Source organism: Rhineura floridana, chromosome 4 (genome assembly GCF_030035675.1).
Source record: "Rhineura floridana isolate rRhiFlo1 chromosome 4, rRhiFlo1.hap2, whole genome shotgun sequence".
NCBI lineage: Eukaryota > Metazoa > Chordata > Lepidosauria > Squamata > Rhineuridae > Rhineura > Rhineura floridana.
In genome coordinates this window covers 112052409-112067957 of record NC_084483.1, presented here as the reverse complement: position 1 = coordinate 112067957, position 15549 = coordinate 112052409, and the positions used below count along the sequence as shown (strand labels likewise).

General features: G+C 42.3%; 1 pseudogene; it reads right to left on the bottom strand.

The window, feature by feature from the left end:
• Positions 1-13447: 13447 nt before the first annotated feature.
• Positions 13448-14876, bottom strand: LOC133384174 (nuclear receptor coactivator 2-like; annotated as a pseudogene).
• Positions 14877-15549: the final 673 nt, after the last annotated feature.

Below are 15549 nucleotides of genomic sequence, written 5' to 3'. Positions count from 1 at the left end.
AGATGCCCACATCACCCTGAGAGAAATTCCTTGAAGTAGCTCTTGTAGAAAAGCCTGTAGCATCAGGGAAGATGTGTGTCAAGGTTGGTTGATTTACTTAGGCATCGCATTCCTATGTTAGAGTAATGGCGCCTATACCCCCACCAACGCCCTAACCTGAAGAAGAGAAAAACAACACCATATAAGGAAAATGGAAACTTAACAGGGGTCTTCCATGAGGGGAGAACGAAACTACACGTATGGAATTTCTTGTAAATGGGCTGATTTCGGGGAAATGGGCATGGGCGTATGTTGTACTTTCTATACGTAACCTTCCTGTGAGTAAAAAGGCTGGCTGCGCCCAGCCCAAGCAGAATTGGCCTGGCTGTTTCTCCTCTTGCAAGAGTACTAATAAACTTGGCATATTTTATCTTACTTGTTTCGTTGTTCCTGGGTTTATTGGAACCTTGTGATCTGGGAGCGAGCCTTAGCCTATCAATATTCAAATATTGAGGCGTTATTGTTATTGTTGTTAACAAATTGGTGAGCCAAGCCAGGAGATATCTTTGCGCCCCTTTGCGCTCCAAGCGTGGTCCACAGATGGTTGGGAGAGCGCTCCAGGCTGTTTGAGCCTGCCCGAGGCTGTGAGAGCGACTTGGAACGTTTGAGGCATCGCTACGATATCTCCCTTTGAAATCGAAACAAGTCTGGAGCTTGGAGCTCGGGTGTGGGAAACGGAGAACGGAGAGGTGAGTCACCTCGGGGCTGAAGCAACGGTGTGAGAGTGCGTGAAAGAGAGTGAACGAGACGGGACATTGTCCCGAGGTGAAAGTGGACCTGCCAGTACTGCGTTTCTCACACCTCGCGAGAGGCTGAGCCGGGAGAGCAGAGAAGCGCATGCCGTACGTCACTGACTGTTCTGTGTTCATCTCAGACACCCCCAGGTAAGGAGGGAAAAAGGCTTACCGCAACATGGGGCAGGGTGCATCGAAGCAGAAAGGAGTCAGGGGGACTGGGCAACAGTGCGTAGGAAGAGGGAAACGAAAGGGGAATAAGGCACAGACACCGTTAGAATGTGTATTGAATAGTTTTCTGGACTTTGAAATTGCAATTTCATCTTGGGGGGGGGAAAGCCTCAGCCAGAAACATTGAGAAAGTTTTGCAGGATTGACTGGGTGGAATTAGGCGGTGGGGTGGCCGCCTCAGGGCTCATTTCACCAAGTAACCATACTCAGAGTAGTCTCCACGCTTGCAAGGATGTTGCCTGATACTGCAGAATCATGGCAATACGTGCAGGCTTGGCAGACGGTCAGCCAAAATCCACCAGAAGATTGTGCGCTGCAGATGGCAGGCTTGAACAGGCTTTGAAGTGTAAAACAGACTTGCGTCAGTAATTAGGCAATTAGACGCTCCGCTGTCCAGGAGCCATTTAGAGCAAAGTGTTTTATTGCCCTCCTCAGTAATAAAGTTTACACTTGGTTTCTGCCATCCATTGTCCTTGTTTCTTCTTTTCTTGCTCAAACAATGTATTTGAATATGTCCCCGGGACCCACAAAAATAACATGTTTTATTTTCTTGCCTGTTTCTTGAATAATTCTGTTGTGCTGCTTCAGCCTCTTTAGACTCAGTCCTTTTACTCTCCTGTCTTCTGTTCCATTCTTGTTGCAGTTTTTGCTCTACAAAGTCCAAATTTAAAGTCCCATCAGGTAAAGTTTCCATACTAGTCACCAAATTGTCCCATTTTTGATCAAATGAAGATAAAATGATATAAACCATTTGAATGTCGCTGTGATTCACTCCTCGATCCTGGAGATCAGCAAACAAACAACGAAATTCAGCAAGATGCTCACTCATAGTCACTTCATCTGTAAAACGCATCTGATAAAGTTTCCGCGCTAAACAAAGCCGGCTCCCTGCTGTTTGCTGCACATGAGCAGCCCTCAACGTTTCCCACATTTGATGTGCTGTCGGCTCATTCCTTACGTGTAGCAGTTGAGAATCAGACAGTCCTAGAGTAATAAATGCTTTCGCTTTCTCGTCTCTCTTCGTCCACGCTGCTGATGGAGCGACCGGAGGGGGATTTTCCACCACGTCATATAAATCTTCTTTGACCAGAACTGCTTTCATTCTCCACTTCCAACTGGCATAATTAACGGCACTCAATCTTTCCATCGGCATCCCAGTTGACAGGTTTATCGCCATGTTGCTCACTCTTTTACTTGCCTCTTTGCTGCTTCCTTTCTCTTCAGCAACGGATCAGAACAGCTCCAGAACCTCCTTCTTTGGACCGTATGCTGGGCCCATAACCCGTGTTGCAGTGCGTGTTGGTACGGTCCAGAAGGCCGGTACTGAAGCAGGTTCGATCAGAAATAATCCAGGCCAGGCAAAGTACTTTGTAAGAGTCTTTTACTGACATTAAGCTTCTCAAACACAGTCCTACTTCCATACAACATTCCCCCACACCAGAGCTGCCGTGAGTTCTGCTCTTATCTGAGCTGTTGCCCTTGCCAACCAGCTGCCGGCCTTGACAGACCTGGCATCCCCTCTTGCTCTGGTTAACCCTTTTTCTTCAGGTTTCCTTTTCCTCACAAGAAACTCTTTCTGTGAGACACACAGATAGCACAATAGGCCAACACATAATTGCCAGCTCTTAACATTTGCCCATTAGTATCATCTGTTTTTTCAGATAGTCATGATAAATCAAGGACTTGGCTGCTTTTGTTTATTGAAGTTTATTCAGCATTTATTGCAACTTCATTTATCTGAATGGCTTGGGGGATTCCAAAATATTCAGATAATCAAGTTTGAGTAGGCAGGAGTTTTATTATTATTATTATTATTATTATTATTTAGATCTATTAGTTGTTTGATACCTAAAAGTCCCCAAGTGACTTACACAATGTTAAAACAAAACTAATAGACTATAAAAACATAACAATAAACAATACAATAGCAATACCATCCCCAAACAGCCACAGGAAGGTTTAGCAGCATATTAAAAACAAAGCATCATCTCAATATATCCAATGCCTGGGAGAAAAGATATGTCAGTATTAGTTTTCTACAAAATAAAAGCAGTGTAAGGTTGGTATAGCACAGTGGGGAGGAGTGCCTGGCTGGGAGTCCAGAGTCTGTGAGTCCAAATCCCCACTCGTGTCTCCTGGGTGTCAAGGGCCAGCTAAAGATCACCCCCACAGTGAGTGGCTCAGGGGTTATGTGCCCTGCCACCTGTGCAGCCATGGGCAAGCTGCATAGTCCCAAGAAGCCCAGTTGCCCCCCAGCTGGCAGTTGCAGACAAAGAAGGCGCTGGCTTGTGCAGTAGTCGTATCCAGGGCCGGTTATAAAGGGCGGCCAGGTGGGCCACTGGCCTGATGCCCCCTGGAGCTACAGGGGGGCCCTCAGCCACCCCTCTGCTCCCCTTCCGTGATCCACGGCCCCCCACGCCCCCCACCTACCTGTCTGCTGTCTTTTACCATTGCCCTTAATGAAGATGGCGGCCGCAGTTTCCCTAAGGTACTGAAGCCCCTGCCGCCATCTTATTTGATGGCAGAGATGCACATGCGTAGCACGCATGCATGCCATCAACAAAGATGGCGGCAGAGGCGTCATCCCTTTAGGGAAACCGCAGCCGCCATCTTCGTTAAGGGCAATGGTAAAAGACAGTTGACAGGTGGGGGGCATGGGGGGGCTGCGTGCATCCGTGCCCTTGCCCAGGGCAAGCTAATGCCCAAGGGCCCCGGCATTCTTGAAGCCGGCCCTGGTCGTATCCCCAGCTATTCCTTCACCTGGTGCCAACACTGCTATTGTTTAGGCACCAGGCAAAAGCATTTTTATTTGTCCAGGCATTTTAAGCCTGTTGTGGTTTAATGTTGAGGTTTAACAGAGCAATCCAGCTAAGGGGAAGCTGGTGTAAGTTATGCTGGAACAAGAAAAGCTGGCATAAAGTTCCACTTCATCCAATTGCCATTCAGGAGCCTCTGGGTTGGCTGAGCACAGGGACCAGAAAGTAAAAGCCTGCTCTCCCAGATATCCCTACTGGGGAGTAAGCCCTCTCCACTGACTTCTATTGAAGTTTCCCGGGTGTAACTTTTGCCTGGATTGGTATGTAGAGTGCTCCAAACACAAGTTGGATGTGGCCTAAGTCCCCTCACCTTAGCCCCTCCTCTGACATGCCTCTGACATGCCCCTTTTTTAGACCTTACACCCACTTACACCAGCTCCACTTGCTCTGGTCTCGGCTGAGCCCTGGCTGGGCTGGGCTAAGCCACTCAGCTGGTGCAGCCCAGCTGAACTGGGGCCCAGTCAGCTCAGTTGGAGATCCACTGCCTCCAGCTATCCCTCCCCATGGAATGCAAGTTGGATTGTGCCCTTGGTTACTTCTTTTACTTTGGTTGTTGTGCTTTGTTTTTAATGCTCTGTATGCCACCCTGAAGTCTGATGATGATGAAAGGTAATACATAAATGTTTTAAATAAATTAAAGAATAAAAAGTGCCCTACAAGCTGCTTTGGGAGGGGCAATTAAGAGCAGAGAAGTAGCGGGGGTGGAAAGACAGAATCCTGTTTCATTTCCCACCCCCAGATTGCACGTCAGTTTATGCTACAGCTCACTAGAAAAAGTGCACACATATTAAGACTTAAATGAGCTTTCTTTCTGGCTTTCATTTTTATTTCTCTATTTTTAGGCCACCTTTCTGAGTCCAATTAATCCAAGACAGCTCACATAATAAAAAATCAATACTGTATCTACATTACAAGATATAAAAAGACAATATAATTCTGCAACACCCCAAGTTATGGAAGCCAGCAGTACTTAAAAAACACATGCTCAGCCCAAGATATAAAATATAATTTCACAGCACAAAAATTAAAAGAAGCACATTTCAGCCTTCCCAGGTATCATCAGTCATGCCACCTGAAACAAGCAGGTCTTCAAAGCAAGGGATTGAGAGTAGAACCCTTCAGATGGTTGATTATTATTGTTTGTTTGTTTACTACTTTATTTATCTCCTTATACCAGAAGGTTTCAAGGTGATTTACATCAAACAGAAATATAAAATACATGTGACTGCAAGCTAAAAGTGATCATACACAATTTCCATCAACAAAACACATAGCAACTCCACAATATGAACTCTGTTACACAGCCACTGAAAAACTAAAAAGCTATCAGACCATAAAAAATAAAATAAATAATCAAATAGCCTGGGAGTAATAGAAAGTTTTAATGTGGTGCCAAGCACATGGTAATGTTCACTCATGGCAGGACTTGCTAGGAAAAGCATTCCACAATTGGGGGAGCACTACAGAGAACGTCCTCTCTCTCTGATGATGATGACCCAAGGATCTGAATAGGTTAATACTGGGAGACATATTAGGTTCCTGAGCCCCATAAAGGTTTATAAATCAAAACCAGCACTTTGAACTCATTTGGTGATCCATAGCTGTGGGGCCACCACAGAACAGGCCTTTTGCAGATGCTTATATTCAAAGTTTGGTTAAATGGCTTGCTTCATCTTCTGCTGGGCCTGGTGTCATATAATATGTGCACTCTTTAATTATGTGAACAACATCTCAGACACCAAAGTTCTACATTTACTCTATGTACACCGGTTGTCTTGGCCATAAATGGAATTTGACAGACTTAGCTTTCAGGGGTTTTAAAAACAAGAAAGAAAGAAAGAAAGAAAGAAAGAAAGAAAGAAAGAAAGAAAGAAAGAAAGAAAGAAAGAAAGAGGTTAATAAGTCTCATGATATGGACTTATAGGTCTTTTTAAGTGCTTAAGGAGGGAGGAAGCTTCTTTCTGCTTGTGTTCCCTGTGTGACTCACTCTCTTTTCATTTCCCAAGTCTTTGTTGTTTTGTTTTTTAATGTTGTTGAAAACTTTTTTGGAAACAGCATTAATTATGTAATTCTTTACATTGCAAAACATTAAACATGAATGTAAAATTGCACATTTATCTCTGATTGCAGACATTTGGTTTCTTCTCACAGGATCTGAGATTCTTTCTAGAGCAGAATTTGCTTTTTATTTTGGTACACACAGTCCTTTATATGAGGCATCACAGCATTACTGCAGCCATTTTATTGCTCAGTTGTCCTTTCAGGTTATGAACTAAAGAAAACAAAACAGAAAAAGTCTAATTAAAACGATTATCATTTACATTGTCCTCCTAACTGGGGAAAAATACATCAGTGCATCAGCCTTCATCAAAATAATAAAGAGACAGAAAATCAGTAGTTAAGTCCTCAGACTGCTTACCGCCATCATAATTTATTTATTTATTATTTTATTTTCCCTCCCGTCCTTCCTCCCAGCAGGAGCCCAGGGCAGCAAACAAAAGCACTAAAAACACATCAAAACATAAAAACAGACCTTAAAATACATTAAAATAAAACAACTTTAAAAACATCTTTTTTAAAAAAAAGCTTTAAAAATGTCTTTACTAAATGACTTGAGCCACATTATACAACTATGAGAGTGCCTATATTCAGGATGGATTTTTCACATTTCGCCATGTTAAATTGAAAATACTCCCCATGACATTCTGGTGCTTCCCATAAACAAAATATTACAAAACCTATAGTCCTGTACTCAGAAACGCTTGCTTAACAACCCTCTACGTTTTCATGGAGATTAGGTTGCCAGTGTCAAGAATAGCTAACTTTGGTCAAGCTAAAATGGTTCAACCAGAGAGAATTCTGGGAGCCTTTTGGGTCCCTGGGACACCCTGTTGAGAAAGATCCGCAGCTCAGTGCCAGACAGGCAATTGCAAAAGTCAAGAAGATGCAACTGAACCTTATTTGTTATCTCTTATTTGCTTCCTGAAATCAAAAGTCAGGAAAAGGGGGTATTGCACATCAGGACCCCTGGGTGGGACTGTCTAGCCCCCCTTATCTTCAAAGGAGGTGATCACGGAAGGGGCGCCCAGGATGGCTAATTGCCCCCCCTCCCTGTTGACCACTAAACTCCATAAAAATGATGATCCTTCAGTTGTTGTTCCCTATTACCATCTACTGTGACTTGTCTAAGAATTCCAGTGAAAGCCATTGGGAACGAGGCTACTGCACTGTGAGTAGGAAATCTTAGGCTAGAAAGCTTTTGTTATGTTCCTTTGTCTGTATTGAATTTCTCACCTTTGTTATTCCAATGTATCTCATGTAGCCGGACTGGGGGCGATTAACTTTAAGGAACCAAATGTTGCTCTCTTTTTATATATACCTTTCTTTTCTTTTAAATAAACTACCCTTTTATAACTGGTGTGTATTGCTTGAGAGCTAATGATTCTAAATCCAGTATTTGATCGCTAAACACTACTGATTACTGTTGATTAGTGAGGGTTAATGCCCTAGAGCAGAGAGTATAATAGGTCTGCTCTGAGAATTTAGTTAGTTCTCTGAGGTCCCCTTTCTCAGAGAAAGGAGCTAAGAAAGAGGGGTGGTGGCAGTTCTACCATGAAACTAATCCTGAGGGAGGGAGAGTTTGCCTGGGAAGCAGAGACCCAAGGGAGTTGGGACTGTTCTCAGAAGCAAAGAACCCCCTTGGGGTGCTGAGGTCAAGGGACCCCAGGGGGGCAATATTTGACAGCCAGGACAGAAGCATTCCAAACCCTGAGATCTAGTGATGTCATTGGGGCAGGCCCTAGTGATGCCATTAAGCATGATACATTAAGCATCAACCACAGTTGCTTGGAGCATACCACTCAAACAAAATAATTTCTATGATTGGAAATTAAGGTAGAAATCTTTGCTAAATGAGGGTGTTTCTAGGTCCAGCTGAAGTGACGGAATCATTCCTTCTCACCTGCTTAGAGACCCTGGGTAAGGAACATTTAATCTAGCCAACTTGCTTCTGGCAAGAACGGTTTATGTGCCTTCAGGTCAGGACAGTCACCAGAAAGCCATTGTAGGAAGAAGGGAGCCTAATGTCATGCAGATGTTAGATGGGAGCACCCAGGAGTAAAGATGAATGCCCCTGAAGGCTATAATTCTAAACACAAGTACTAAGGAACTAAGCCCTATAGAACTCAACAGGACTTACTTCTCAGTAGATATGGTTAGGATTGTGCTGTTGGTAAGGCTTGACTAGGGTTCCTCTGCAAAGATATCCATATCAAAGCAGGGTTGGCAACCCCCTCCCCGGATCACCCTGTCTGTCTTTTAACATGGCTACTCCAAACGTCTTTACAGACTTGACCCTTCATTGCAAAGAGACATTTGAGAAATGAATAAGAGTTAAAAAGATTATCTACTCTTTCCTGCTTACTTTATGGGCTGCTATAAACTGACTTTGACAGCCAAGCCAACCCAATTCCAGTGAGCAATAGTTAACAGAGAGAAAACATGGTTTGGTTACCTTCACAGTCAGTAGATTGGGAACAACAGCAATGGAAGCCGCACTACCCAGTATGCGGATTCTCTTTTACCACTATTGGGCAAGAAAGAAACAATCATGCAAACAAGGTGCATCATCAGTGGGTTTAAGTAGCTTGATCTGCCCACATGGAACCACTGTTGTTGCTTCTATGGATGTAAGGGACGAAGTCAGAGGTATATGAAATGCAAACAGAAAAAGAAAAACAAAGGACAGGGATGATTTCCCAAATGCAATACCATACCAACCACAACAAGTAAGAGTATGAGTAAGTATGAGCAAGACAGAAAACTCAGCATCCCACAACCAGTCAGGATTCATAACAAAAACTGAAAAAAATCCTGGCATCCAGTCAGCCAAGGTCACAGAAATCCCCATGCAGCACAACCTCACCCAGGGGCTGCAGTTAGTGCAGAATGCTGCGGCACAATTGCTGACATGAGTAAGGCCCTATCAGCACATAATACTTCTGCTCTGAAATCTGCACTGGTTGCCCATTTGCTACCAGGTCACGTTCAAGGTGTGCTTTCCATGTTACGGTTGCCACATAGTACTTGTTCTGCTTTTTAAAGAAATCAATCCTTTAGTACCTATGCTTTAGAACTCCCTGCCTATTTACATTAGGCAGGCACTTCATCGTACTCATTTTGGCACCTGCTAAGAACATTTTTGTTTAGGCAAGCCTACCCAGGAATGTAGAAGCTATTGTTTTTTATATCTGTTTTTAACTCATTGTTGGTTTTATTATTTTGAATATTTTTATATACCTGTCTTTAACTGTTTTAGCCAATCATTTTATTGTTTTAATTTGTTCTATAAACTGCTTTGAGGTTTTTTACAATAAAGCAGTATATAAATGTTGTAAATAAATAAATTTCACAGTGACTGTGGCCCTTGAGTCTCTTTCCTCTTTTGTACTGAGTCAGGCCATTTGATACCATCTAGCTCAGGACTGATGACATGGACTAGCATTGGCCCTCCAGGATTCCAGGCAATAGTCTCCTCCAGAGATTGAATTTTGGACCTTTGCATGCAAAGCATGTGCCCTACCACTGAGCTACAGCCCTGTTTAAAAATGTATCTTTTAAAATTGTTTTCTTTAATTCACTAATGAATGCACAGTATACTATGGCAGATCGACATCATGTATTTAAAGCACATTCAACATACATTTGAAGCACAGGAATCCCACTACAGAATCCTGGGAACTGTAGTTTATTAAGGGTGGTGGGAATTGTAACTGTGAGGGGTAAACTTCACTTCCCAGGATTCTTCAGGGGAAGTCATGCACTTTAAATGTGAGTTGGATGTGCTTTAAATGTATCATGTGGATTTGCATTTCTTCATAAACTTTGCCTACGTATAAATCATTTTAATTGAATTTTAAAATGGAAATAAGCTGCAAAGTGTACAGGGTGACCATGGACTATGCACCATCTCTCAACCTAATTTGCCCCCAGGGTGAAAACAACAGAGGGGAACCATGACCACCCTTAGCATACTTAGAATGTAGAGGAAATAATCATTTGTAAATAATAATTTACAACCATAGTGTGAGATCAGCTACATATCAAGACATAGTATTTATATAAGCATGAATGTCAAAGATGTTTATTATTTGCACAACCTGTAAATATATTTATAGTGCAATCCTGTGCATGTTTACTGAGAAGCAAGTCCCAGTGTATTCAATGGGGCTTACTCAGACAGGAAAGCATGTACAGGACTGCGCAGGTATGCTCAGTAAGAACCAACTGTCAGTGTTCTAAAAGTCAGAATAACAGCTGTTTGGCTTGGCTAATCAGGGGGCCAAACCCATGCCAGACATTGATTCCACTGACAGAGCTCCAGTGGCCAGAGTGGTTTAACAGTCAGCACCTCTTATGGTGATTGTAGCTCACCATATGCTCAGAGGCATGTTACCAAATTCTTCCAAGCTACACAGGAAGTAGATTGGACTGTGAAAGAGCAACCCAAATTGTGTTTGCATTTTTACAAATTTGTAGGGCAGTACAATATCTCAGAGAGGAGGTCAGGTCTCATGCTTCCCTGGTGTATTCACTATAGTTACCCAGTTTCCCTGCTTTTTAAGGTTTGATAGAAATGTCTGTTGGCTATAGGTACATTCTTAAACAGTAAGGGTTTTTTTTTTGCCAATTTGGTAATTTCTCTGCTTTTTAATTCAGGAGGTACAAAATGGGATCCTGCGCAAGTTTTCTGAGAATGGATTGATCATTTACATGCTAATTGAGTTCAATGGGATTTAGTCCTGTGCAATCATGCTTAGGATAGGTGAAACTGACCATGGGGAAGGAGAACCAGGGGGGAGGGGAGAGGAAATGGAAGGAGGAAGAGAGGGGACAGAGGAAGGGGAGGGGAAGGAGGTGGGAGGGGCAAATGAAAGGGAAGAGGCAAGAGGGGGGATAGGAGGGAGGAAATGGGCAAAAGGGAGGGGATAGGAGGGAGGAGGAGGGGAGGGCAGGTTTGATTATTTGTATGCTTTTTGAGTTCAGAAACTGAAACTGGTGAAACTGGCCTGAGGAAAGGGCTGGGAGGAGGAGGAAGGGGAGAGAAGGGGAGAAAGGGTAGGGGTAGAGAGGAAGTAAGAGGGGAGGAGGAGCGGGTGAGAAGGCAGGAGATTGGATAGATGGGCACTGGGCAGAGGGAAGGCTCCTTTCCTTTCCTTTCCAAAAGGAAAATATTGTAAACAGTATCATTGTTTTTCAGGGTTTCCCCCACTTTTTTATTCTACAGCAGGCACATTTAGTCTCCCACCCAAATTTAAATGAAAGATGTCACTGGCCACATCCACAGCAAACCTTTACTCCACTTTAAACAGTCATGGCATCACCCAAAGAATCCTGGGAAGTGTGGTTTGTGAAGGGTGCTGAGAGTGGCTAGGAGATGCCCTATTCCCCTCCCAGAGCTATAATCCCTAGAAGAAGGGCTGACTGTTAAACCACTCTGGCCACTGGAGCTCTGTCAGGGGAATACGAGTCTCCTAACAACTCTCAGCAACCTTCACAAACTACATTTCACAGAATTATTTGGGAGAAACCATAACTGTTTAAAGTAAATGTCTGGCTTGGATGTGGACACCTGATTAGCCAAGCCAAACAGCGGTGAGTCTGGCTTTTAGAACACTGACAGTTGGTTCTTACTGAGGATGCCCTGCACTATCATACAGGCCAGCGTTAAATTTCTTAAATTAATTAAAAATCAGCCATTCATTTTTTAAACTACAGAAGATGAAGGTCAAAGTATGGGGCAAGGTCAGTAATAGGATTACAGGTACTCTGTGAACATGGGTAATTTTTAAATAATTTCAACAAATTATGAGACCACTGACAGAAAAAAGTCCAACAGGTGTTGGATTCCCCCCCCCAGCACCCTTCACAAACTACATTTCCTATTTCACAGAGCTACAGTTTTCACAGTGGTTTAACAGTCACTCTCTCTTCCCAGAGAATTCTGGAAATTATGGCTTTGTGAGGGGAATAAAGGTTTCCTAACAACTCTTAGCAACCTTCACAAACTACACTTCCCAGGATTCTTTGGGAGAAGCCATGACTGTTTAAAGTGGAATAGTAGTGGAATAAGTGTGGTGTGAATGTGGTCAACGTGAACCATTTTATTCTGTCAATGTACATTGTCGTCCAAAACAGAATTTGTAAATGTTCTTTCCTTGCTCACAATTTCCCCCTCTGCTTGTTGTAGGTTGTGGATGTAGAATGAAATTGATTCTGAAGATACCTTGGAGGCTTCGTACACTATAAAGTTAGTAGATATGTGAGTATACTCACAAGCAGAGAAATGTTTGAATGTAATGTGGGGGCCTCAGATTTCTCCATGTTCACATTCTGCTTTCCAGCTGGAAGGTTGGTAGATAAGCATGTATTAGATTCTTCAAAGAATGTGCAGCACAACTGATGGGTTGGGGGAGGGAGTTGGGCCTAGCCCAGCCCATGTAATTATTAACTTGGGGTCTCAATATGTAACCTTTGACTTGTGGTAGGTTAAAACAATGCAATAGAAGCATTTAGAAATTTAACTTTCAGTTTATTTATTTTAATTCAGTTTATTTTTTATTTTAATTTAATCAAAATAATACACACACACATATCACTATGCTGCATTTATGTGCGTGTCACACATCTGATTTGGCTCACCTTTTTATGGAGGGTAAAGCTATCAATAACTACTAGTCATTACAGCTATTTATTTCCTCCAGTATCAGAGGCAGCGGGCTCCTGAAGTACATGAGTGGATGAGTGCTACTGCACACATGTCCTGCTTGGGAGCTTCCCTTTGGCACCTGGTTGACCAATGAGGGAACATAATTCTGCACTAGATGGACCTTTGGTCTGATCCACCAGGGGTTTTCTTATGTCCTCCTGGCCTGGGTGCTTAACACTGAATGATAAGAGTCAAAATTTGATTCAATATTTTGGTTATCTATTATCAGCTGTGGGAGGTTTCACTCTTGTTGAGTTAGAATTCCATCCCTGGTTATTTGTTTTAAGGGAGGGCAACCATCTTGCATTTTTTTCTGATTATGTACAGAACAGTTCCTGTACGTATATATTTGGAATAATCCAAGATGGCAGTGCCCATTTGCAGCCTACTCCTATGACTGACACTTCTATTCATGCTCAGATGAACTGCTAAGATTGTTTTTTTCTCAATCAGTGCTATCATTCTCTGTTCCTCTATAAACTTGTTTAAAGCTTTCCTCACTTTGTTACTCTATTAATAATAACCCAAAGTACTTTCACAAAGCAGTAACTTTTTGATGTTTATTCCCTTTTCAATAGTTTGACTTCTTGAAACATCATGCTTTGACCCTCAGAGCCAAAGCCACTGTTTTTACCATCTGTTAACTTTTGAGATACATTTGATCTCTCTTGGATCTTTTCCTTCTACATGGGGGTGACTACAAGCATGCCACCTGGACCCCTAAAACATTCAACATTGTGGCTAAATCTTAGTAATTACCGTCTACCTGACAATCAACAAGAATGAACATAAAATAAAAAGGGTGTTTTATTTTTTCCCCACAGAGACCTGATTGCTGGGAAATATTTTTGTCACTAATTTCATACTTGCAATGACAAACCACTGACAATGAGCAATAAAGATCTCTGAGGGGAAAATATATCTGGTTTTGTTATACTGATAGTCATATCCTGACCTGGATTTCTGCTGCACATGGCCTGATGGGCAGGACTACTAGAGCTAATTGGGTTCAATGCTTTCCCATTGCTTGTCCAGTTAAATACTGGTTCATTCCACAAACATTCTGTTCCCTGTGAAGCATATATTACAAGCTGAGGTTCACTAGTAGTCTGAGAATGGATAAGTTTGCTCTTTGTTTGGGCAGTGACTATCGTGCCATCAGACAAGGAAAATCGATAGACAGAAGTGAATGCTAGTCCTTGCCTCAGCACCTCCTGATGATGCCTCTTAGCAAAAGACATAACTCCCTCATGCTGTGCATAGAATCTCTGGATGCATCTTCTCACCACGTCTTCCCAGCCAGGTTTCATAGCTGCTCGCATGGTACTAGTGTCCAGTGAAGTTATCTTGCCATGAAGATTTTGACGAGTGCTAAATTTCTCTGATGAGGGCAGAAGTGGTCTTTCCTTCATTGGAACTCTTCTTGCCACACAAATCAAACAAGACTGTAGATTGTCACCATCTTCTTTGATGGACTTTGGTTGAGAAACAGCAAAGCACTGCATAGTTTCATATTTCTGATGTGCTTCCTGGTTATCACTGCCTTCTTCTTCAGAATCAGTTAAAGGTTTTACCAACATCCGACAGTTAAAGGTATGGCTGTTGCACCTAGGAGCTTCACCAGACCAAGGTCCCCCATTCACTAAAGATTTTGGCAGCAGATTTCTGACAAATTCATTGTGGTCCCCTACATGTAGGATGCTGTACACACTTGTGTTCATCAGCTCTTCTTGGTTGTACCTTAAGTACTGTGTCACATTCTCTGACACAAACACCACATTACCTTCCAGGTTCACAACGAAGAAGAACCCATCGAGGGCCTCAAGCAGCATTGGTCCAAGTGCATCCTTGTCAATGACACTCTGACCTGTAGATGATACATCAGCTTTCTGCACTTCATCTTCATTGGGTGCCGCTGCTTTTTCTTGTTCTTTGATTTGACGAATCTGCTTCACAGTTTCTTTCAAGATTGCACATTTGTCAGGTTTGAAGTTAAAGTTGTCAATATCATTAAAATTAGCAAAGATCAGCTCTGTAAGCTCTTCTATGTATTTATTCTCTTGCTCACGATTACGTTTTTCAGTGCTTCTTTTAGGACTGGGTCCAAGTTGATCAGGACATTCCTTACGTTTCCTTGACTCTGCCCGGGCTGGGTCAGAGGAATTTTCACCAATCCCGCTCATCTTAAACACATATCAGCAACGAGGTAAGTAATGTCTCCTGCTCTTGTCGCCCAGGCTGCTGCCAGCGCTGACCTTCGCTTTGTAAGAGGAAGCTCGAAATGCTGAGTCCTCCACGGCCGCCATGTTCCCGTTTTCAGGTTTTGTTATACTTGTTATATGATTTATTATTTATTATATTTTATTTTATATATATAATTGTTTTAGCTTTTTATATTTGCAATTGGTTATATATGTTTTTATTGTAAAATCGCTTCAAGATGCTTCACATGAAGCAATCCATGAATAAAATTAATAACAATAATTAATAATAATAATAATAATGAATTTCTCTATGAATGTTTATCTGAGAAACCATTCTCTAACTCATTATATCCCTGAGTGAAGCCAAAAGCATACTGTCTGAAGCTCTTTTTTTTAGTGATACATTGCTTGGTTTATAAGGTAAACTATTATACTAGAGGAAGCCCTGAAAAATGAGCAGTACGAGTCCAGGAGATGTGTTTGCATATCATAATGTGCACACCGGAACACCACCTGTGCATAAAATTTTAATGAGACAAGCTGTCCAACCTGCCAGATGCTGATGACCACAAATGAGTATTTTCTGTCTCATGCTAAAATGGATGTACCACATGGGCAGTTTGTTTTCTCTCAAGGCAATACAAATAATCTCAAATGAATTTTAACACCAGTACTTTTTCTCTTTGGAATGCTCAGATTATTCTTTTCTGATAAAGCAAATGGAGAGGGTTTATTGCTAGGTTTAGTACAGGGTAAAA